This window comes from Mesoplodon densirostris, chromosome 19 (genome assembly GCF_025265405.1).
Source record: "Mesoplodon densirostris isolate mMesDen1 chromosome 19, mMesDen1 primary haplotype, whole genome shotgun sequence".
In the NCBI taxonomy this organism is placed as follows: Eukaryota; Metazoa; Chordata; class Mammalia; order Artiodactyla; family Ziphiidae; genus Mesoplodon; species Mesoplodon densirostris.
In genome coordinates, this window is record NC_082679.1 from 19163193 (window position 1) to 19188138 (window position 24946).

The window sequence follows — 24946 nt, forward strand, 5'->3', positions numbered from 1 at the left end:
TACCACAGGGGTTGGAGGAGTGTGACATGGCTTGGATTCTGAGGGGGATTCAGGGAGCCAGATTAGTAGGTTTCATAAGGGAGAGTTCTTTCTATATTGGACCACTCAGGCATGCCCAAATGCCTCTCCTTGACAAAGACCCCAGGAGTAAATGAGGTTGAGAGGCCAGAATTTTCAGGGAAAGTTGTGATAGAAAGGATTAAAAAATTCAGAGAAGTAGCAATGTTAAATGCGTGGACCATGCAAAACTGATAAACCCTCCAGGGAATTTTGTTCCAGGGGAAGACCCAGAAGGTGCTCAGGTTTTCAAAGCTGCCAGGAAGGTGCTGGTGGGAAGGCACCAGCATCACTAAAGAGTTTGGTGGTGGCATCTCTGTTGGCCAGGGCTGACTTTAGGAGAGCTGTTAGAGAACTAGGTTCATAATGGCAATGGGGTTGTAGGACCCCTCAGAACAGTAGAGGCCAGGTGGCCCTGTTTAACCACCAGAAGTCAGGTAGGTGTGATTATGTTGATGAGTACCCATGATGGTGGGACAGCTGGGTTGGCCTGCCCCACAGAGAGATACGGAGATGGTTAATAGTACAAAGCGGTCCCTCGGAGCAGCCAGCATGGGTACTACTCAGCAGTGCTACTCAGTTTTTCTTGATTTCAAAAGAAATCAAGAATGATTGAGCAAGAGACTGAAAGAAATTACCCCAACAAAATGACAGAATACCATGCCCAGTTTTTGGACCTGAGCGATTTTTTGAACCTGGTACCCTTGGACTGAAGAGAAGACAATACATTGCTGTCCACCAGAAACTAACACAACATTATAAATCAACTATACTTCAATAAAATAAATTTTTTTAAAAAAGAGAGAAGACAATACACCCAGGAAGAAAGACCCTGCAGCACTATGGTAAATATACATGGTTATGAGTCCCCAGTCCTTTCCCAAAGAGAACCGTAGTCATATACTTGGGTAACTAAGTCCTGGGAAAAGGGAAATAGCCAAACATTTCAAGGAATAGTGGGCTCAGGGTCTGAGATTACATTCTGTTTGGAGTGTTATTATGGCCCTTCTAGATGCATGGGGGTACAATGGGACTAGGTAATAAATGGAGTCGTGGTCAAAGGCCACACACCTAGGGGTTATTCGCCTGGTACATGAATGTATAATCAGAATAGATGGACTTGGTATCTGGCACAGCTCCCATGGTGGGCCCTAGGACTACAGACTACGAGCTATTATAGTGGGGAAAACAGCATTATTCTGGGGAGAAGAATATAGTTAAAATTAGTTCCGCTGTTAAAAATCTAAAGAATGTTGCAAGGGTGGTAGTTTGCATCCTATCCCTATCCAGTTCGCCAGCGTAGTCCCTGTTAAAACCAGACGGATCTTGAAAAATGTCAGTGACAACCACAGAGTCAGCCATGTAGTGACCCTGACCACAGCGGGCGGCCATGCCAGATGCAGTCTTTTTTCTATGATGCAGGTTACCATGGCCTCAAGTTCATGGTGGGCAGCATTGGTTTGGCAAATTTGTTCTTTTTTCTAATCCCTATTGGAAATGATCAGAAATAGTTTGCATTCACATGGAACAGACAACAGTATAATTTATAATTTTACCCCAGGGAGATGTTAACTTTCCTGCCCTGCGTTATAATATGGTCCAAAGTAATGTGCTCCATGTGGGGCAGAATATCACAGCACAATATCGCATTGATACATCATATCGAGAACAAGCTAACTGGGCCAAATGAGCAAGATGTATCTAGCATGTTTGTGGCCTTGCTAAGACATACGTGTTCCAGAGGTTGGGAGATAAACCCTATGAAGATTTGGGAGACGGCCGCATCAGTTAAAATTCAGGGGTTCCATGGTCAGGGTAATGTCACAACAGTCTATCCAAAATAAGGGAGAAATGATCACATCTTGCATCTCCCTTGATGAAAAACGAAGCACAATGTCTGGTGGGCTTTTGGGGTTCAGTAGGCAGAAAAGCCTGCACCTGGGAATACTGCTCTGACCCATATACCAGGTGGCACAAAAGGCTGTCAGATTTAAATGGAACCTAGATCAAGGAAGGACTCTACTGCAGGTCCTGGCTCCACTGCAAGCAGCCCTGCCCTTTGGGCTATAAAACCTAGTAGACCCAGTGGTATTAGAGTGCTCGAAACCATGCCATGTGGAATTTGTGAAAAGCTCCAGTGAAAGAATCACAAGTGCCCCCTAGCGTTCTGGGTCAAGGCCATGCCATCTGCCCAGGAGAATTATATTCCATTTGAAAAACTACTGATTGTGCTATGCGCACAGTTAAAGAGGAAGCACCTGGCCACGGGGCACCAGGCAGCCAAGTGGCCAGAGCTACCCCTCGTGAGCTCATCTGTTAGACTCAAGAGTTCATAAAGCTCGCCACACCCAGAAAGAAACCATCACAAATTGGAAATGGTACACTGGGATCAAGTCCAAACGGGACCAGAGGACACAAGTAATTAGCATGAGAAGGTAGTCCAGACCCACACGGCATCCTCCACGGTTGTATCAGTACCTCCCCCTCAGTTTGCTCCTCTGGCTGTACAGGGATCCCCTGTGACCAGCTGATGGAGGATAAAGAACCTGAGACTGGCTCATGGACAGGTTGGCTCTGCAAGGGGGTGCAGGCTGAAAACTGATGGCAGCCACACTACAGTCCCTCTCAGGGATGGATGACCTTGAAAGACAGTGATGAGGGAACAGCTTCCCAAAAGGCAGAGCTTCAGGCAATGCTGGTCACTACCAGAAGGCACACTATACGGCAAAGGAAGTGTGGGATTAGGTTCATGCTGATGGTATCCACTGGCCATGCCATGTACTGTCCCATCCAGAAACTGCTAGCCTAATAGAGTGTTGGAATAGCTTATAAAAGGCACAGCTAAGGCATCAGTTCAGAGGTGATAACTTATGAGAATGGGGCTCCAACCATCCTCCAGGATGAGAAATACATTTTGACTTAAAAATGTTTATTGGAGGCTTCCCCGGTGGTGCAGTGGTTGAGAGTCTGCCTGCCGAGGCAGGGGACACGGGCTCGTTCCCCGGTCCGGGAAGATCCCACACGCCGCGGAGCGGCTGGGCCCGTGAGCCATGGCTGCTGAGCCTGCGCGTCCAGAGCCTGTGCTACACAACGGGAGAGGTCACAACAGTGAGAGGCCTGCGTACCGCAAAAAAAAAAAAAAAAAAAAAAAAAAAAAAAAAAAAAAAGATGATTATTGGATGTTTTGTCCTCATATACGATTATATTTACTCCACAGATAAAAAAATCCACGTACCTGGGGAGCAAGGTGGTAACATGGGTGTCCATCTACCATCACTCCCATGAGCCCCCTTAGGGAATTTGTGCTTCCTGTCTGTGCAGCTCTGGGTTCTGCAGGTTTAGAGGTCCTGGTTTCCAGAGAGGAAACACAGCTGAGTCCCTCAGTGGAGAGGGGGAGAAAAGCGAAGAGGGAGAGAGACAAGGAAAGGACCTTCTAAGGGGACATGGAGGCAACCTGGGCAGTGGCTGGAAGGTGACCACACAGAAAAATGTACTGACAGTTTATACCTGACCTTCTGGCCCATTGTGGATGAGATCGGGTCCTTAATGGGATGGGTAGGGCCAGGGATTTTCGAGTTATTGTTGGGGGGGTCGCCCACACTGCTGTACCCACGCTTCTGTCCTCAGCACCTTGTAAAGTGTAGATTTTTCTAGTGGACCAGCTGGACTGTGCCCGGACTATATTTATGCATGTTCTGAAGGTTCTGAGTTTGACTAATTGATTACGCTTAGCAGAGCAACACTGTGACTTTGGCCTGTAAGAAATTCACTTAAGACTGTATCCGCTCAATGCGGCTCAGCATTCACCCACCTCAGGAAAGTCTGCTCTTTTAATTAGAGGTGTGCATGAATAGATCTGGTGTGTGGATGCACTTAGTAACAGAACCGGTTCAGACTACAGGGTGAGACTTCTATAAGGGGCTTAAAATATGGAACGTTGCCGCTAAAGACCTTCCCAGATCTTGGCCGTGTGGATGGAGATTGGGCTGTGTTCACAATGTGTGATGATGCATAAATATTAGCCTTAAATAACTGTGAATACCTTGTTTCCTAAAAAGATTAGTGGCTCTTCCCTGTGTGATAAATTGTGTGAGTTACAGTGCAGACCTGTCTTCCCAGTGTATTATCCCGGAGCCCTTTAAATAACCAGGTCCAAATTATGCTCAGCAGATTGTGGGGAACGCTTGGGCAAGCTGTAGGCAGAGAAGTGTAATTTGAGTTCATTCTTCTGTTTCCACCTCTTTCTCCCATACCTTCATTTCACGGTCACCTTGATCTTTTTCTCTAATTCAATTTCTCCCTATCTCTTACTCCTCCTTTCCCGCCATCTCTGTCTGAAGCTCTGACTTCTTTATCCTTGTTTTCATAGAATAATAATAGCTAACTTTTATGGGTTGTACCAGACACTTACCAAGTTAGTTCTAAGGCCTTTACCTCTACTGTCTCATTTACTTCTAACAACTACCTTGAGAGGCGGGCCCTTTGACTGTACTCGTGGTGGAGCTGAGATAACTGAGGCACAGAGAGGTTAAGGAACTTGCTCAAGGTCACACAGCCAATAAGGGAGAGGAGCCAGGACTTGCAGCCAGGCCTGTTTGACCTCCGAGCCAGTGCTCTTCGCCTCCGTGGGCCCTGCTGCTGCCCTGTAGGAACCTGTCAGGGCCCCAAACAGAGGGGATGCCATGCTTCTTTCTCCTGGCAGCTCTGCTAAAGCACCCTTTGTGGTAGGGAATGAATGAGTTGCTTCATTTTTTTTTTTTTTTTTTGGCGGTATGTGGGCCTCTCACTGTTGTGGCCTCTCCCGTTGCGGAGCACAGGCTCCGGACGCGCAGGCTCAGCGGCCATGGCTCACGGGCCCAGCCGCTCCGCGGCATGCGGTATCCTCCCGGACCGGGGCACGAACCCGCGTCCCCTGCCTCGGCAGGCGGACTCCCAACCACTGCGCCACCAGGGAAGCCCAAGCTGCTTCACTGTGAAGGCACGTTTCAGGGGTGCACGGAGACATCCAGGCTCCCTGAATGAAGTGGCAGGGTCACAGGTGCCATACCCTCCCCCTCCCCACGGGCATCGGAAGGGGAGGAATCAGCACTGAGGGAGGGGCCGCGCCTTGTGGTCAGCGCGGAGTCCTCCGTTCTCTTCTCTCTATCTGCATTAACTGGTTTTCTTGGGGCTTGAGTAACACACAGACATAAACCTGACTGTTTGATGGCCTGGGTGCACCCAGTGAGAAAGGACCACATGCTTGGTCTTAAAGAGATATGTCATTGAGCCCTCAACACCTTGGGCCCAGCCCTTTCCAACTGAGCATAATCTAAAGTGATGAGGGGGGCTTCCCTGGTGGCGCAGTGGTTGAGAGTCCGCCTGCCGATGCAGGGGACGCGGGTTCGTGCCCCGGTCTGGGAAGATCCCACATGCCGCGGAGCGGCTGGGCCCGTGAGCCATAGCCGTTGAGCCTGCGCGTCCGGAGCCTGTGCTCCGCAACGGGAGAGGCCACAACAGTGAGAGGCCCACATACCGCCAAAAAAAAAAAAATAATAAAAATAAATAAATAAACAAATAAATAAATAAAGTGATGAGGGAAGTCTTGTCATTATTGTTTTTTCTTTTTTAAAATCAACTTTATTAAAATAAATTTACATACAATAAAATGCACAGATTTCAGGTGGGCAATTTGACGAGTTTTGAGCAGTGTACATATTCATGTGGCCAACCTCCTTTCCAGATTTAGACCATTTCTGTCCCACGGGAAGTTCTCACCAACCTTGCTGTAAGTCAACCTCCACTGAAAGTCAGTCCAAGGCAACAAGTGACACGATTTCTGTCACCATGGCTTCCATTGTTGGCAATAGGACCTCCTATAAAAAAAATCATACAAATATTTTTGAGATTCTCCCATGTTGTTGCATATATCAACAACATGGGGGAACAACGTGACGGGAATAATGTCGCCGTGAACATTTGGGCAAAGTCTTTTTTGTAAACAATTTTTAAAAATAAATATCTAGGAGTGGAATTTCCTGGGTCAAATTGTAAGGGTTAGACTAGCTTTATAGCTGTTTTCCAAAGTGTTCCATTTTGCATTCCCCTCAGCAATACGTGAGACCTCTAGTTGCTCCACATCCTTGTCTGCATTTGGGGCTGTCAATTTTAAATTTTTGGCACGATGCTAGGTATGAGATGATATCTCATTGTGGTTTTAATTTGCATTTTACTGTAGAGCATCTTTTCATGTGCCTATCATTTCCTCCTGTTTTGTGTGTGTGTATGTGTGTGTGTGTGTGTGTGAAGTATCCATTCAAGTTTTTTTTTGCCCACTGTGTACCTTGGGTTGTTTGTTTTTTTATTATTGATTTGTAGGCATTCTTCACATATTCTGGAACCAAGTCCTTTGTCACATATACGTACCATGCATACTTTCCCTGAGGCTTTGGCTTGCTTTTCTGTTTTCTTAATGGTGTTTTTGGGGACGGAAACTTTGAGAGCTGTTCCCACAGCATAAATATTGAGAACTTTAGTAACTAGCATGAAAGTCTGGGGTGACATCCACTTATTGGAATAGCCCCAGGGCTGAGTGGACTAAAAGTGACCAAGGTCAGCAGTGGCAGGCTGATGATTCTTCAGGGTAGGGAGGACAGCCTCCTAGTGAATCACAGATTTCAAGAAAGCTGGGCAGGGAATGGTTCAACTTTACAAGAGACTAGAGTTACAGTGTGAGCTGGTGAAAATTAACAGTCAAGATATTCTGCCATTAATCTCAATGGAACCTCACCATTTCCCTCAAATATAAGGCTTGGGAGTGCTAGTTTGCATAAACCTCTCTCTTTAACATTCAGCAGCTAGGTGCATTACAAACATTTCACTAAATCCTTTCAACAGGGATTGAGCTGAGTCATGGCAAAATGGAGTATTTGCCCAGGATCCCACAAAGTAGCAAGTGGTGGGGCTGGGATTGAGGCCATGGCTATTTTGCTCTGGGGTCCCACTCTTTCTACCATCTGCCCTGCCTCCACACTTCCACGCCCTAAATGTGCTGTCTGCATCTCCACAGAACAATTTAAATCCCTCTCCCTCCATCCTATCTTTCAAATGATTGTCATAATTCCATTCAGTCATCTTTTCCTTCCAAGCTCAACAGTCTTAGTCCCTTAAACCAAGCCTGGAAGACTCACTTTCCAGAGTCCTCGCTCTTGTCACGGTTCTTCTCTGGTCCAGCTCGTTTCTCTGCAAGGTGCCCAGAGGTGAGCACAGTATGCTGGGATGATCTTTCTGCACATGGCAACGTGGGATTGGCTACAGGACTGTTGTGTGGCCCCCAGGAAGAGGCACAGAACACATGGCTTTCTGAGCGGGTACCCATGTCATTTTGTTGACCAGTTATCTACTGAGAATCCACTCTTGGCAAATGAAAGACCAGAGGCCACAGGCTGAGCAGTGGGCATGGCAGAGAACGCCTCTGTCCCCCCACCTCCCAGCTTCTCTTAGTGGTTCACACAGAGGACACAAAATAAACAACTAACTGAAATGAACATAAGTTGTGTATGTTTCTCTTAAGTAAGTAAAGGAATATGATACAGAGAAAGGAGGGAGGAGCACTACATGAAATAGAGTGATCAGAGAAAGTAGCATCTGAGTTGTGACCCAAAGCCTGAGAGCTCTGTAGGGTGGGAGCAGCACGTTGCAGACAGAAGAGCTCCCTTTGGAACCCAGTGGGTTAGAAATGCCCATTGGTCATCAAGAGTAGGTGTCACTGAAGCTTCAAGCTGTATACACCGAGAAGGTCTGGGCTGGGGGTTTCAGTTGAGGAGCCCTCAGCCCAGAGCTGGTGTCGTGTGTCCTGGGACACTCAAGAGGTCGTCGTGGCATTGCCATAGCAGCAAGAGATGCACCCAGCCAAGTGCCGAGTGCTCAGAAAAAGAATGCTGTCCTGGGTCCATGCATTTATGTCTCTAGCCCCGGAGAGGGGCTTATTTCTCCAGCACTCTCCTTGGGCCAGTCTTGCATCTGCATTCCCCCTACCCAGACCTTCCGCAGTTGCATGCCCACTCTTAGTCAAAACTTTTCTGAGGAAGGGGAGATAGGATTCCAGAGACTTCATTTGTTTTCATCCTCAAAGGAAGTGGCAACCAATGTCTTATCCCTTCAGTGGTCACTTGTCTGAGCTGGATGTTTGTGGGTAGACAGAGGACCGAGCTGCTTTCCCTCCGACCCTCACTCCTCCTTTGCTTCGCTAAAGGCCCTCACCCACCTTTCCTTCCCACTTCTCTCCAAGTGCATCTTTTCCCTGCTGTGGCCTCTCCCGTTGCGGAGCACAGGCTCCGGATGCACAGCCTCAGCAGCCATGGCTCACGGGCCCAGCCGCTCCGCGGCATGTGGGATCATCCTGGACCGGGGCACGAACCCGTGTCCCTTGCATTGGCAGGCAGACTCTCAACCACTGCGCCACCAGGGAAGCCCCTCTCCAAGTGCATCTTGATGAAGAGCTTTCTGGGTGAGAGTCCAGTGTCAGATTCCCTTGATCTGAAACCTTCTCTCCCTGTCTTTGCAGTTAGGAGTTTCTGGGGTTCCATTATACACAGACTCTGCCCACCACCACTTTCATTAACAAGATGTGAGAGGTTTTCATCAGCAGGTAGAAGGAGAGAGCTAAGCATGAAGCATGCAAATAAGTTACATTGTTCCCAACATCATAAGGAAATCAGCACAAGAGCCAGAAGCTCGTGCCAAATGATGAAGAGAGGGGACACAGTGACTGTGGTAGACCCCTCGGCTCCCTCCACACCTAACACATGGTCAGGACCTGCTCAAGGTGGGTCTCCCGGTAACTGTCTCTCTTCACACGGATCCTGACTATCTGGACTTGGCAACAAGTGCTTTAACCTTGAAAGATTAAAATATTTTCATGCAATCCATAAATTCTGTTATTAAATGTTAGAACGGCTAAATTAAATGATAAGAATAACTAGTGTTTTGAAATTCTGAACATCTTCTAATTAGACCAGCCTTTAAAAAATATTCCAAGTTAAGGCACATTAGAATGTATTCCACAACATGGAGACAGCCTGACAAAGAAACATTATTCTTAGATTTACAATTAATTACCCTTATGTCTATACCTTGCATTCAATTTGCATATCTTAAAAGTGCTGTAAATTTCATAGGACTCCTTGTTCTTTAAGATCGGACAGCTTAGAAAAAGTTTCTTCGGTGATAACTTTCTCTTGATTATGTAGTTGTGAGGTCGGTGAAGCTGGCTCTCTTTTGCTCACCAATGTTACGCTTTTCCTTTTGTGTGTGTGTTTTTCATTATTTCGCTCCTTGTTCCTTTCTGCCCTCTCATTTATTATTCCCTAAAGAACCACCAGATAGAGAAGCCGGCTGGAAGACTAAGTGAGTGGTCAGAGTCGGAGATGTTATCTTCTCCCCACTACGCATCGGGACCGGGTGTCTGACATGTTCTATACATCTTTCCAGTGCCAACCTCATTAAACAAATACAACTTGATGTATAGCTCTCAAGAAATGAAATTTCACGCAACAGATTTGTTCTTGCCCGGATGGGTGTGCCCTGCCCCTTTGCTCTTCCCCCCACCCCCTTCTCTCCCTTTTCCCCTTCTTTCCTAGCCCCTCACCCACAAAGTGAGCTGGTGCCTTGTGATTTCTTGTTGCAATTGCATATGGTCACCACGAATTCCATAACCTTTCATTTGACTGAGTTTTTATGCTCACTGTTAATGTTATATTTTAAAGAGACTGCATTGGGTTTCCTAAATTAGGCACAAGGAGCCATTAGCTCCATATGTCATATTCTATATTTTTGTGGAAGGCCATGAACTATGTTTACCTCGAGCTGACACACAAGCTGCACAGGCTTTAACCCACACCTACCTGCTATCACGTGTTGTGTTTTCAGAGGTGACCCCACATAAAAGCGCTTGATGAGGGATTCCATCCATGAGGGACTGTTCCAGCCTCCAAGGGGAGGCACCCAGAAGACTTTGCAGAACTGTCAATATCAATTGGAGCCTGTGACAAATAAGTTAAAAGGATTTGAAAAAGAAATAAACGTTTCAACAAAAAGCAACCAGCCCTTGAGTAAGACCAGTTTTTTGTTCGTTTTTCAGAAAAAGTCACAAACAGTTAGAACTGCTGGGTGAAATTTTGAGTCGCTTTTTTGGTTGTTCTGTTTTGTTTTTTTTTTCCCAATGGATTTTGTTGCAATCGTTTACCAAACCTAGGATAATATTCCACTTTGAAACTGAGTAAATTGTATCACAGATGAGTATGTGGTGCCAGGCAAGTATGGATATTGTCTCAGGAGGGTTTGCTTAGAAAATTGAAACATGGTGTGTCAGAGCCCTGTCCTTGGGCTTTTGGAGAAAGGAGGAGAAAAAAGGCCCCCTCCACCTTTAATTTTATTTTAAGCATGACCAGGTAATTTTCCGTGACTTCCTCTTCTCACTTACGGATTGGCAGTTTATTAAAGCAATTTTTAAAAAGTTAGTACCGTTGTCATTTCTTCATTACGGCTACCGGAGTACTGAGTGGTAAGGCATGTAAGGGAAGGAAAAAGAAGCTGGCCAGGCAGCGGAGGTCCTGACAAACACACCAGCCTTAAGGTGGCAAGGACACCCGCCCCCCAGGGAGAGTGTGACTTTGGCAGAGAAAGAGGAGCCTTACCTCTGTCTCAAAAAGTCTTCCTCTCCCTCCTTTCCCTGCCCTTGTACCCAGGTATCTTCTTCCTCCTTCTGGGAGGTGGGTGAATGCGAGACTTTTTACAAATTTATTAATTTCTGACAGTGACATTCTTCCTGACAATTTAATATGAAAGTGACTCCCCGTGACTTCAGAGAGCCCATTAATCCTGGCTTTTGATAGGCTGAATGCAAGCAAATGTGAAAGTGGCTCTCTCCTCGTTGATTGTAATATAATATTTCTATTAAAATCATTTTTAAAAGGCTTCGGAAAATTTGAATAATACTTTTGCAAAGAATCTAAAGCTACACCTCAGATTAGCTGTCCTAGAATACCTTGGAAAAGTATCCAAGTAGCAAGAGTTTTCCTAGTCTTATGTCCTATATACATCTGTTAAATTACTCTGAGATCTCATTAAATAAAGCTAATGTACTTGTAAAACAGTAGGGAGAGACAGTTTATCATTGTAACTGTTAGAGAGAGCCATTCAGGTAGGGAGGGAGCCAAGAAGACTAGGTATATGCTGGTCAGTGTAGATGTTTCTAAGTCATAAATCTTGGCTCTTTCCCGCCTAGTTATTGTGTATTTCTTTAGGTGAGAGATTGATTGTAGCAGCCGAAGATGAATTTGCCCATAGTTCCTTTCTTCTTCTTCTCCTTCTTTTTTTTAATACTCTTGATGCTTCGCCAAGGTGATAATGCTTTTTCTCCCCTGTGCAATCATTTGTTTCAGATTAAAAGCATGAAATGGTACAAGAAACATGGGGAGGTTGGTCCCTGTGGCTGGGCAAACATGAGGGCATGAAGATGTATAATGTCCCAGGCAGGTAGAAGTCCTCACTGGGCCCCTCAGGATTTATAACAGGCTCACCTGCAGGAGAAACAGGGGCACTTACACCGTCAGATACCTGGAAGGGCACTGTTATTTCCTCGCTGAGGAGTTTTCAGGCAGATGGTAAAAGGGGTTTAATTTGAAAACACTGAGACTTGTGTATGCTCCAAACCATGACAATAGCCGTTTTATTGTCTCCACTCAGGGAAATGTGTGCCTGGATCATCTTGTGGCCCGAATGGGGAGAAAAGGTACTTTTCATGAATATATATAGATGCTGAATTTATAAGGATCAATATAGTCGCCAAATGTTGCACAACATGTCAGGATATCATAAAAAGCAGGCAGTTCTACATAAAATACCAGCTTAATCTTGGGGATTTTAAAGCCTCATTAAAATGTGGATAAAGTCCATATATGGAAAGTCAGCCTTCAAAAGGTTGAAGTTATATATCTGTAGGGCAGGGATTGTAACTGCCACCTCTGAATGTCAGTGGCCTTGTGGGTTGCGGTGGGTGGGGGTCAGAAGCTTCAGCCTGGGAAGTGTCCTAGTCTGGGGGCTGGCACTGAGGGACGCGGAGCTGAGTGTCCATGCTTTGGGATTCCCCACCCTCCCCTTTAGGGCAACAGATGTAGTTGGAGAAGCCGCAGGGAACAGGTCAAGTCTTGCTCTCTTTGGCAAACTGGCACTTTTGTGGATTTAATTATTTGTTAAATTGGAAGTCGACTCCCTCTGCGGCGGAGTGGAGGCCAAGAAGGCTACTTCAAGTTCTAGGTGATGTGACCGGGAGGCTGCATGATCATCTGCCAGTAGGGGGAGAATTGACTTCCTCAATGGACCCCTACGCTCCAGGCGTGAAGTTACTCCCCGGGAACTATTCCTGCAAAGAGAACAAGGCTCTTGTTCCTTGGTGTCAGGCGTTCTACCCTCACCTAACACACAGCTTCTAATTGATACAGCTCCTTTGTGTAGGGCTGAGACCACGCCAGCCCTCCTGCAAGGAAGCTGGAGTTTGCACCCTTATTGGGAGTCTTGAGTGGTTTTGGCTCGTTGGCTTGTTTTTCTGGAGAAACTCTGAAAGGCAAGCGAATACTTTTCTCCTGCCCTTTCTGCAACACTGGCCCATCCTAGTGCTTGTCAGCAGCACCGGTCGGCCAAGAGTCATCCGTCACTGCCAGTCATCCCTCCATCGCCATTCCCATCAGCCCTGGTCCCCGGGATCAGGAGCGATCGGAGGCTGGCGTCGGAAGGATCATTAAACTTGAGGCTCCCAGGTAGCACAGGTAGTCCAGGTGCCTGCTATTATTTATAATAAAAGAAAGCGCAGCAGAAGCACTGGACGGTGGCCCAGGAGGCTGCAGAGGATGCCTGACCTGTGTCATCTCTGAAGGACAGTTAAAAGTGGACTCTCCCCCCTCACTGTAAGCAAAGAGGATTTATTGAACATCTGCTCTGTACGTGGCTGGGAAGATTGATTAATTTAATTGCTTACACTTTGCTTAAGTAACATTTGAATACTTAATGTCAAGTTTGAAGGATATTCCAACGTTTGCCTGCACACCTTTTCCTGACGGTTTCCGAGGGAGCTTTGGAAGGGAGCGGGTGGCTATCTGGAGCCACTTCGAAATTCTTCTGTGAGAACCTGCAGGAATTGCCAATGGGAAAAGCTGCCTCTTCTCCTAAAAGCAACTAGTTACTTTTCACATTTTCCCATTGTGATAAATCATTAATGTAATGAGGTTGGATCTTCTTTACTGAGTGATGATAATTTTCCCTCTGGTATCAACTGTAGAGACAGTTGAACATGTTATATATTTCTGTACCCTTTAACATAATACTGTAATCGTATGAAAGTACCAGATGAGTTAAAGCTGTAATAATTTATGGCAGGTTACAGTCAGGCAGCATATTTAGAAGGAACTCCTGAAAGTTCTGAAGGAAACCAGACTTGAAAATGGTTTTCAGCTCATCAACACTTGTCCTTTCCATTCTTGGTTGGTTTTTCCAGGTGTCAGTCTTATCCAGTTTAGCAGAAGAGGGGCTTTGGAAATGTGAGATGTTCCTTTAATGGAACTTTGTTTTGGGAGGGCCTGGAAAACTGTGCATCTCCTGCATTGAGACTGTAACATCTAAACCTCATGTTGAAAAGCAATCTGAATAACAAACACCCAGGCCACAGCATGGAAGTTAATGTTGTAAAAGCATTCCACAAAGACTTTCTTTCCTCCCTCCTCAAAGCTCTTAAACATCTAAAGTGGGGTTCCATTTACAAAGCAAAGAAAAAAAGAATTTTACCCAAATTTTCACAAATATGTCTGCAGTGGGAATGAGGCTGGCTGAGGTCTAGAACAATGAAAATCCTCCGAACTTAGCCTGAAAGATGACTAGGAAGGAGTTGTTTATAAAAACAATCGCATTTATTTGTTCATCCATTCTTTTATCCTTGCGGGCATTCATATATTCATTTATCCATTCAACAACCATTTCTTGGGCTCTAACTCTTTCTAAAGCAGAGAACACTGCTATTTTGTTGCAGACTTCTTTCAGGAGTTGATTATTAAGGGAGGCTTTCTAATTTAAATTTTTAAAAATAAAAGATGATATTTTTGAGATTGGGGAAGATGAGGCCGAGGTGGGTTATGAGGAGGAGACAGGTGAATATGCAACTCTAACCGGAGAATGGGACCAACCTTGCATTTCCTACTGTCAGAGATGCTGTGTATAACATGCTCACAAAAACACTTATATCTGGGAGGGCTGGGACCAAGGAGGCTGCACTCCTAATCTACTGCCACGACCATAGAAAGGAGGAAAGTCACAGAGCTGAGGGCTGAGAAGGACTCCACCAACCGACAGAGCTCTGTGTTCCAGGGAGGGTCCTTAACAGGAGCATGGGTATGGTGTGAGGGACTCTACCAGCAAAGACGATGCTTAGCCAAGGATGATCTTCAGTCACATCTGATTGAAGGCAGGTGTGGCGTGGGCCGATTCTTCGAGAGCTGCCTGTCTGTCCCCTGCTCTGACCGCACACAATACATCCTGCACTGGGCCTCAGACTGTCAAGGCCAGAGCCAGGTGCCTGGGCTACGCGTGGCCTTCTCCATCAGTCATACTGCAGGGAGCAGACAATTAATTCTAGAGCAAAATTGAAAGTCAGAGGCAGAGTCTGAAAGAACAGAATGACAATAATAAAGTGCCCCAGCCTCGCATTAATCTCCCTCACTTCAGGCCTGTCACAGCCGGCCTGGCTGTGACTAATGCCAAGCTTTGCATACAGTGGTCACAGACACGAGCAGCATGCTCCCTTTACAGCGCCCGCGATGCGCTTTGTTGGGTTTTTGACTCCTGTGGAATCGCTGGAAAAACATCGCCGCTGGTCATAGGTAAGGGGGCAGAGATCCTCCATCCTGCATCTAGTGATGGATGCTTAGATCTGGGACCCACTGCAGGAGCCATGGAAAGGTGCTCCCTCCCTGCCTCCCTGCCTCCCTCCCTCTCTCTCTCTCCCTTGAATATATATTTCCCTCCTTCTCTTTCCTACTTTTCTATCTCCTCTCTCGTTCCTAAGCTCTTGGTTAGGTCAGTTCTCACCATCTAAGTCGAGTCTCCCACCTCTCCCTGTTGGTCCTGTGGGTTTTTTCTTTGCTTTTCCCAATGAGCCTCTCTCATCCAGTGGTACATGGGGAGGGCAGGTGGGAGAGGTGAGCTCACTGGGCAGGTGGTGGAGGTCATGTTCACAGAGGGGTCTGCGACCAGTCATCTGGATTGACGCCTGCTTACCTGGGAGCTCTGAAGAAATTCAAGTGGGAAATGGTGGCATGTTGGTCCAGATGAGCAGCAGGTCCCCACGTGGCCAAGGGATGAGGGGACCCTAATGATTTTCTAGATCCCAGTGAGTTTCACGACCCCACTGTGAGCTGGGAGAAGGCAGCAGGGGGTGATTCATCAGGAGCCGGATCAGTGAACATCTAAACAAATCCAACCCACAGAGGAAAGGAAAATGATTTCTCTAACGGAGAATCATGCCTCCCAGATTCAATTGAGTTTTTCTGAGTAAAAGAGAAGGGAATTAAGGGGGCAGGCATTGTGACAGATTTCAGTGAGACATGTGAAGTTTTCCCTCCAAAAACTGTTAAAGCCTGAGCACTGGGGGAACTTTGCATCCATAGGCATTTGTTTGGGGGATGGAAAACAAAAGGCAGGGTTATTTCTTAGTTGCAGAATTACATGTCCCTGGGGAGTGTCCTGCTGAGTTTATGGGAAGGGCTGCAGGAAAACCCCACAAACCAAAGTAAGTGAGTGGAAAAATGGCGGGTGGGCCTCGGGGGGTGATGCGGTCTGGGGAACATCAGGTCCGTGGCCCAGTAGAGAGGCTCTTCCGGAAGTCATCAGCTCATTCCCTTGATGCAGCTCTTAGAGGCCACAAATTGCTGGGGTGGAAGACAAACCAAGAGCGTAATGTCACCTCAGCAAGACCTCAGGCATGTCCCTCTTCCCAAGGGATTGGCCCCTGAGTAAGAAGTTAGTACCTAGAGAGGGCGCATTTCATTGGCCCAGAGCCTGCTGCAGAATGTCCACCCCACACAGCCCTAGTGACCACTGTGGTCACGCCAGGGGCGGTTCAGGCCTCTACATGCACAGAGACGTCCCAGAGCTGGCCCTGAGGGGATGGCCCAGACTGGCCGGAGCACCAGTGCAAGGGTGGGGCATGTCCTTTCCAAATGGCCTTTTGTGTCTCATTCTCTGCCTTCTGCTGTCCCTTGGCGCCCCATCAGTCAGAAGCGATCTTACACTGGACAGACCGGGACTGCTCTGCCGCAATTTGGGCATCTCTTCTGGCTGTCTCTGTGCCCTCTCCTGGTTTCCATCCAGACCCCCCTCCCCCCGACACATGCCCGGGTGAGACAGGGAGACTGCAACACCACAGTGCGGTCTGTTGGCACCACTCTCCTCCTGTCCCTTGCCCTCACCCGCCTCTGTTCCATCAAGCCTTCCCCACCCCTATTCCTGCTTCTCCGCTGCCATCAACATCCCCGTGTGATGCTGGTGAATAGGTTGAAGGCAGTGTTGGCCGCAGTGAATTCTCCTTCTGATAATCCTTACCTCTTCTCCCACCCAAATGCCTGGCTCATAGACATTCTAGAAACACTGGGCAAGCAAAGTTAGCACAAAACTTATGGTGAGACTTCCCAGAACCTTTAATTTGCCAGCATATGCCAACTGCCCAGAACAGAAATTTTTATGGATCCTTCCCCAGACCTCTCTGAGCATCCAAGCCTTGCTGGCTCTTGTACCAGTCACACGACTAGGAGTACAGAACAACCTGCCCTCCTGGCTGAAGGTGTCACTTTGCTCTAGACATGTCTGTGTTCTAAGAGGGAATGCTGCAAGGGAAAAAAAAAAATCATTCCACTCCAAGAGCAGAGTGGTGGATAGAATTTTAGACCAGGAGCCAGAAGATGTGGTTCTGGGTCTGACTTCATCACTTTGTAGCTGTGGGGCCTTGGGTGGGCCACTCCCCATCTCTGGACATGGGTCCATGTCTCAGGATAATGGGGTTGGACCTGTCAGTCCCTCTAAGTGCCAGCCGGCTCCAAGGGTTTGCAATTTCATGTACTTGTCAATCTGCTCTCACCCTCTTCCCCTCATTCCACCCATTTGCTCATCCCAGGGATGGAGCCAACTTTTGAGAATGAATGAATTTGGCAGACGGGGGTTAGCAGGCTGATAAGAGAAAGAATGTTCCCTTGCTGGAGCTGGGCGTCCACTCAGGGTAGCATGAGATTATACCTCTTAGACCCACCGATCCATTAACATTGCAAAAGACTTTGATGGGCTTTGGGGAATTGTGCAACATTGATTTTATTGTCATCTTTTTGCACAAGCAGTAAACAGGCTAACATTTTAGGTACCGAGTAATTATTCCCGAAAAGCAAGACATCAAAATAAAGTTTATAGTTGGCGGCCCGACATTTTTGACAGCAGTTGTGTGGAACTCCCAGCCATGTTTCTGAGCTACAGAAAAAGTTAAAGGTCAGCGTGCTGCAGAGGCAGGAGGGAGATGCAGAGGTGGCCCCTCGCTGGGGCATGTGGCGGGGACAGGGATCCCGGGCTGGTTCCCGTACAGGCCGACGTGGGGAGGGGTTGGGGGGTAACGTCGTGTCCACCATTGAGCTTGTCCCCTCTATGAATGCCACAAGACTTCTAAGCACAGTCTGTGGCACGAGCACACACACCTACTGTTGCTCCCACCTTCTACCTGGAAGCAGAATGCATGGGTGCAGGAAGTGGATCCACCCCACCGAGCAAGTGGAGGATGGGGGAAACCCAGTAGCTTCCACGAGCCAGTGGGGGATTGAAAGACCTGTACCTCTGGCTCCTGAGGCATGCTCTTTTTGGACATCTGTCTTCAACCAGATCCTGAGAGATCATTTAGGCTTTGATTACAGGACAGGATGTCTTTGCCTTCTTAGATGCTATCCTTGCTAGTGGGGCCATGTCCTGGTCCTCTGCTATGCCAGCCAGGAAGGACTTCTGGTCCAGACATTTACACCACAGATGGAGAGAGCGTGGCCCCTGCGTCCTGGGCAAGACCACTGTGTCTGGCCTCTGAATACCTCACGGTCTGACTGCCCTCCTCAACTACCTCAATGACCCAAGTTCCCTGCCTGGTCTTCTAGATCCTGAAATCCTGACACCGTTAGCTATCCTCGTGTGTTTGTATGACGTGGGAGATGTAGAAGGCTTACCTGAGTGGACTTCAGTACAATCCCCAAGATAGTTCTTTAGCCTGGACATCCTTCTCCCTCCCAGTGGTGATGATTTGGGGATTTTTTGTTTTTCCTGGGTTCCTTTTGGTTTTCTTCCCAATGCACTTGTGTTATTTGCAGGTCGATGCAGTGTCTGGTCTCCTTGCAGTCCAAATATAGACAAATGTGCATCCATACAGTAGCTGGTAGCATCCCTTCTATTTGATTCCTGGCATGAGGCAAACACTCACCTCATGTCTTATTAAGTGAAAGACTCATGCCAAGAGCACATGTGAAGAAAGCTCCTGCTTCCTATGTCTGAGTGAATCCGCTCACGATCTTCCTTCCCTTTGCCAAACTCCTTCAGTGAACTCAACCGAGAGGTGGCTGCAAAGTTATTCTCAGAGAAGAATGGAAAAGGGCTTTTCCTACAGGCATCCTAACATTCTGCTGTTTGGAAGGGGCCTCTTCAAATGGCAGAAGTTGGCCTAGGAACTCTGGGCTCGCCCGTGGCCCTGGGAAGCTCCAGCTCCGCACTCATCTTGGGATCTTTTGTACCTGTTTATTTGTCTGCCCGGATGTGTCCTTTCATCCCTGCCCCCTGTTCTTTCCACTCAGGCATCTTTTCCTCCAGGAAGCCTTCCCTGACATAGACTGATGTACCTTCACCGCTTGGTCCTCACCAGGAACTTGCCTCATTGCCTGGTGTAGCCATGTTCCTTGTGCCTCTGCATCCTTTTGCTCTGCCATGGTTTGGGTCCCCTTGCTCCCCTCCCATCTCAGCACCTATCACAGGTCATGGCACCCGGAGCATGATCCCTGAGGATCTGTTGAAGGTGAGTCAGTCCTGCACATCTAACCAATTACTCTTTGGTTTTTTCTTTGTTTTTTTCTCACTGTTGTGGCCTCTCCCGTTGTGGAGCACAGGCTCCGGACGTGCAAGCTCACCGGCCATGGCTCACGGGCCCAGCCACTCCGCGGCATGTGGGATCTTCCCGGACCGGGGCACGAACCCATGTCCCCTGCATCAGCAGGCAGACTCTCAACCACTGCGCCACCAGGGAAGCCCTAACCAATTACTCTTGATTGCATTTGTGGGGACCGTGGATGTGGAGAGAGAACTGTTTTGTCAATTGTCCAGGGATCTTTGTGATTTCTCTAGCTCCTTCTTTGAAGATGCTCTTAGATAATCTTTTATCTCCACTCCCAGGAAATTCCAAGGAGAAGCTACAAAAGTAGAGGTTTTGACTGTTTATTGTAACAGCTATTATTATTTACAATAGTAACTCACTATTATTATTTAAGATGTCAGTATAGAGGCTTTTTTTCCCCAGCTTTATTGAGATATAGTTGACCTATTGTATTGTGTAAGTTTAAGGTGTACAGTGTGTTAATTTGATACGTTTATACATTGCAAAATGATTACCACCATAGCATGAGCTAACACCTTCATCACATCACATCGTTATCATTTCTTTTTTGGAATGAGAACATTTAAGATCTACTTTCTTAGTAACTTTCAAGTATATAATACAATATTATTAGTTATAATAATCACCATGCTGTGCATTAGATCTGCAGAACTTAATCCAGTTAATCTTGTAGCTGGAAGTTTGTACCCTTTGGCCAGCATCTCCCCATTTCTCCCACCATCCCCCCCCCGCCCCCAGACCCTGGTAACCACCACTCTCCTCTCTGTTCCTCTGAGTTCAGCTTTTTTGGATTCTATATATAAGTGAGGTCATACAGGATTTGTCTTTCTCTGTCTGGCTTATTTCACTTAGCATAATGCCCTCAGGATTCATCCAAGTTGTTGCAAAGGACAGGATTTTCTTCTTTCTCATGGCTCAGTAATATTCCATTGTGTGTGTGTGTGTGTGCGTGTGTGTGTGTGTACACACACAATGGGATATACATTTCACATTTTCTTTATTCATTCATCTGTTGATGGACACTTAGGTTGTTTTCATAGCTTGGCTATTGTGAATAATGCTGCAGTGCACATGGGCATCCAGATATCTCTTTGAGATCCTGTTTTCATCTCCTTTGCATATATACCCAGAGGAGGGGTTGTTGGATGGCATGGTGGTTCTATTTTTAATTTTTTGAGAAACCTCCACACTGTTTAGTGTGTAGTTTTTTTCAAGGCAAGGCAGTTCTTCAGGGATGCTAAAGGGAGCTGGATAGACATACCATAAGATCCTAGTGCCCCTGAGCCACTTGTGAGGTTAATGGGTTCAAACCATGGAACATTTTTAATGAATTGCTTCCTGGGCTGAGAAGGTCCCAATTACTGTGTCTGTGCTCCATGCGGGAGCTGCAGTTTCCCTGTGGTGGGAGTTTTACTTTCCTCCATCCAGAAAAGAGGGAAGAGGAGATCCCCCACCCCAATGTCACTTTTGACTCTACCTGGACTCCATGGAAATTGTCCCACCTGCAAGTGAGGTTGCCCTTCTCCATTCTGGTTGGGCCACCAGAGGTGGCATTTGAGACCAGTAGGAGCTGTTGAGAGTCTGAGGCCTGGGTCCTCATCGTGTACCTGGGGAATGCTGCAAAATCAAAACGTCTGCCATCCAAATAGATGTTTTGTTTCCCCAAGGCCAAATTACCAAGTGAAATGCAATTATTAGATGCTGTTTCCTTTTTATTTCATTATTTTTTTAAAGTCATATTTCATATTATCGTTTTTAGCATCATTATTATTCCTACTACCTATTTTTGCTATTGAAAGTGTCAACCAGGTCATGAAATGTCGCAGATCTGCTCCACAGATGACATTTATCTGCTCAGTCTCAGTTTTACTCTTTGTAAATAAGGAAAATATTAACCCTGACTTCTTTGGGTGGCTGCTAGCATTAAATGGGCTGATGCTGCAAAATGCTGGGGAGAGGCTGCATCCCTTAGCAGGACTGCTGGGAGGTACGGGTTTGAGAGAACTCTGTTTTTTCTTTGCGCAACTTGCCATGAGGGTCTTATTTCTGGCATTCAAATACTGGGCTTCTGATGCTTTCATGTGTCTTGAATTTCTTGAAGAGTCTGGAAGAAAGGCCTGAACCAGCATGGTCTCTCAGCATGAGCACCAGCCCAGCCATCTTCCCAGGCCATGGGAAACCAAAACCAGGACATTCAAAATGAGACACACCATGGTTATTCTTCTTCCTTTGAAAAAAAAAAAAAAAGAAAAAAAATTACATCGTTCTCCTTTTGTGCCACTGCAAACATTGCGACATTTTTGGCGGGAAGGGGAAGTTATTTTGTGTATGTGTGAACTAGAATTTTGATAGACAGGGTAAGTTGCAATCCAATTCTAAACTATAGATTTTCAAGCAGATTGATGCAACAAATTGTTAGCAAATAGCAGTTTGCAATTTGATGCTAATTAGACATAAGGCAAATATGTGCCATGACAAATTAGCAGCGAACCATACTGCAGAGGATTAGCAAGAGCTGGCACAGCTTGAGCCCGGCTTCGCACACCTCCCTGTCGCCGTCATCGGCGTCACCGTCGGGGCCTGAGCCAGCCTCGCCTCTCTCTGAGTAGGAAGCTGGGGAGGGGACCAGGAGCATCCCAGGCCAACGCTCACACTGATGATCTGCCTCCTCACTTTCCACCCCTGCCTGCCTGCTGGTCAGCGTGTTCTTTCCTGAGACCAGTGGAAGCTTCTGGGACACTCACATGATACACATATATTTAGGTTATAAATATAAAGATAATCCTGGTAACATTAGAACATACACTCAAGCAAACAAGAAAAGCAAAGCAAAGAAAAGAAGAAAGAAAGAATGAGAGAAGGAGAAAAGAAAATAAACCCAAAGATAACCACTATTATCACTATTAGGAATTTGGCATTCATCCATTGAAATCTTCATTTCCATGAATAAAATTATATATATATATATATATACATATATATATATATATGTATATGTATATAATGTGCAATATATTGTATATGTAATTATTATTTAAAACAAAAATGAGCTCATATGTTGTTTGCAACCTTTGTTCTCACTTAATTTTACATTATGTATATTTTCTCAAGTCCATGAACACAGATTCATATTAAAAAATAGTTACATAGTGTTTTCTTTTATTAATTCAACCACTAGTTTTGTCACCCCATCCTTTGCTGTTGGACACCTGGATTGCTTGTAGCTTTCAGCTACTGTAAACACTGTAGCATTAGAGGGCTTGAAAATTCATTTCTGCACACGTGTAATTATTCCTAAGGATAAATTCCCAGATAGGGAGTGTTGGAGTCACAGCAGAGAGTTTGTATGAATTTTTTTCTCCCTCAGAGTAGCCATTTCCTAAGCCCTGAATAACACTGGTTATTGCTTTAACTCTTTGTTAGTTAGACATACCCCCAAATGTTGCCCTGTTGACATTTGCTTACCTTTGTTTATTAATAAGGTCATGTCTCAGGTCCTCACACTCCCTACAGATAATCACTGGAAATTGAATTCATGCTCAAAATTGCTTTGCTAAATTTCTCTGTCATACAGATTTCCATGAAATTTTAAAACCATGGATTCTATGGAAATGATGCTAACACTGTGGCTGTCAGGCTCGAAGAAAGTGATGCAGTGTTTCTCAAACTTGCCTCATCAGCGGTGCCTGTGAAGGTCTTCAGAATGCAGGTTTCACTTCTTACTTTCAAGGTTCTGGTTCAGTGGGCCTTTGGAGGGGTGAGGATGCTTCCCAGTGACTTCTCATCCTCAGAGCATCTTTGGTAAACACAACTGGAAGGTGCATAACGTGTGTAGCACAGTCCTTCCCTCCACCATAGTAACTTTTGCTCCTGGGAGGTGAGGGGACAAGATCTTGGAGCCAGGAGGCATGAGAGAGATTTTCCAGTCTGTCCTTACTGTGGGAAGAAAGGCAGGATCTCCAACGCTGGGCCCTGGGCATCTTGGCATGCAATATAGAGACCTAGGTTCAAAGCCCCAGATCTGGACCCTCCTATTTTTGTGAACTTAGAAACATACCTTAACTTCTCAGAGCCTTGTGTCCTTGTCTGCAAAATGGAACAAGAGAGGCATAAATAATGCATCACCAGCATAAAAATTAGTAGTTCTGTGTGTACTTTCCCATTTGAATGAGCATGGCACGTGGACATGTGTGATGAAAATGTATGAGAAGTTGTAAAATGATCTGGAATTTCATCAGGTACCATGAGGATTTGTATGGAAGTTGAAGATCTCATTATTTTCAGTAATAAGTTTGGAAGTTACGTTGTTTCGGTTCATATATTTATAAATATGTGTGTCTATGTCTGTTTCTGCACAGACACGTTCAAGGCCCATATACAGGTAAGCATAATCCCATGTGAGAATGAGTAGTAAGCTCTTTAGGGGCATTACATTTTTCTTTAACTTCAAAATTTTTATTGAGATATAATTAGTGTTTCACAAATTCACTCTTGTAAAGTACATAATTCATTAGCTTTAAATCTGACATCCAACTCAAAGCAGTTAAGTTTAACAGTTTAATGATTATTCTCATCAGAATGGACTACCTTATTGTAAAACTATTTGTACATCTCATTGACTATTTATTGCAATTTTAAATTTAAAAAATCGTTATAATAATTTAAAAAAATATTAGGGAAATAACCATGCTATGAATACCTTCATAACCTGAGGATATGGGAGTGATATATATATATATATAAAATCATGTTTGTGTTGGAATTTTCTTTTGACCCTAACACTGTCATTTTATGTATACTATTGGTTAAAGTTTTTTTTTTTTTTTTTTTTTTTTTTTGCGGTATGCGGGCCTCCCACTGTTGTGGCCTCCCCCGTTGCGGAGCACAGGCTCCGGACGCGCAGGCTCCGGACGCGCAGGCTCAGCGGCCATGGCCCACGGGCCCAGCTGCTCCGCGGCATATGGGATCCTCCCAGACCGGGGCACGAACCCGTATCCCCTGCATCGGCAGGCGGACTCTCAACCACTTGCGCCACCAGGGAGGCCCGGTTAAAGTTTTTTTAATTGAAGTATATTTGATTTATAATGTTTCAGGTGTATTATATTTTCTAACTGATCATTGCTTTACTTCAGGAAAGTGATTAATTTCTTAATGTTTATTACCTGGCCACCTCTCTAAAGTTTATTATTAGCTCAAATATATAGTTTTCTTTTTTAGGTAAACATTCATAAAGTGTGTAAATAATGACCCTTTTTCCTTCTCCTTTCCTAAATTTATATTTTTTATAGTTTTTCTTATTGCTTTGGATAGAACTTTCAGAAAAATGTTGAATAATGGTGGTGATAACAGGTATCCTTCTAAAGATTTTCCCCCTAAAGGAATGATCTGGGGCTTCCCTGCTGGTGCAGTGGAATCCGCCTGCCAATGCAGGGGACACGGGTTCGAGCCCTGGTCTCGGGAGATCCCACATGCCTCGGAGCAACTAAGCCCGTGCGCCACAACTACTGAAGCCTGGGCGTCTAGAGCCCGTGCTCCACAACAAGAGAAGCCACCACAATGAGAAGCCCGCACACTGCAATGAAGAGTAGCCCCTGCTCGCCACAACTAGAGAAAGCCCGTGTACAAAAACGAAGACCCAAAGCAGCCAAAAAAAAAAAAAAGGAATGATTCAAATGTTTTATTACT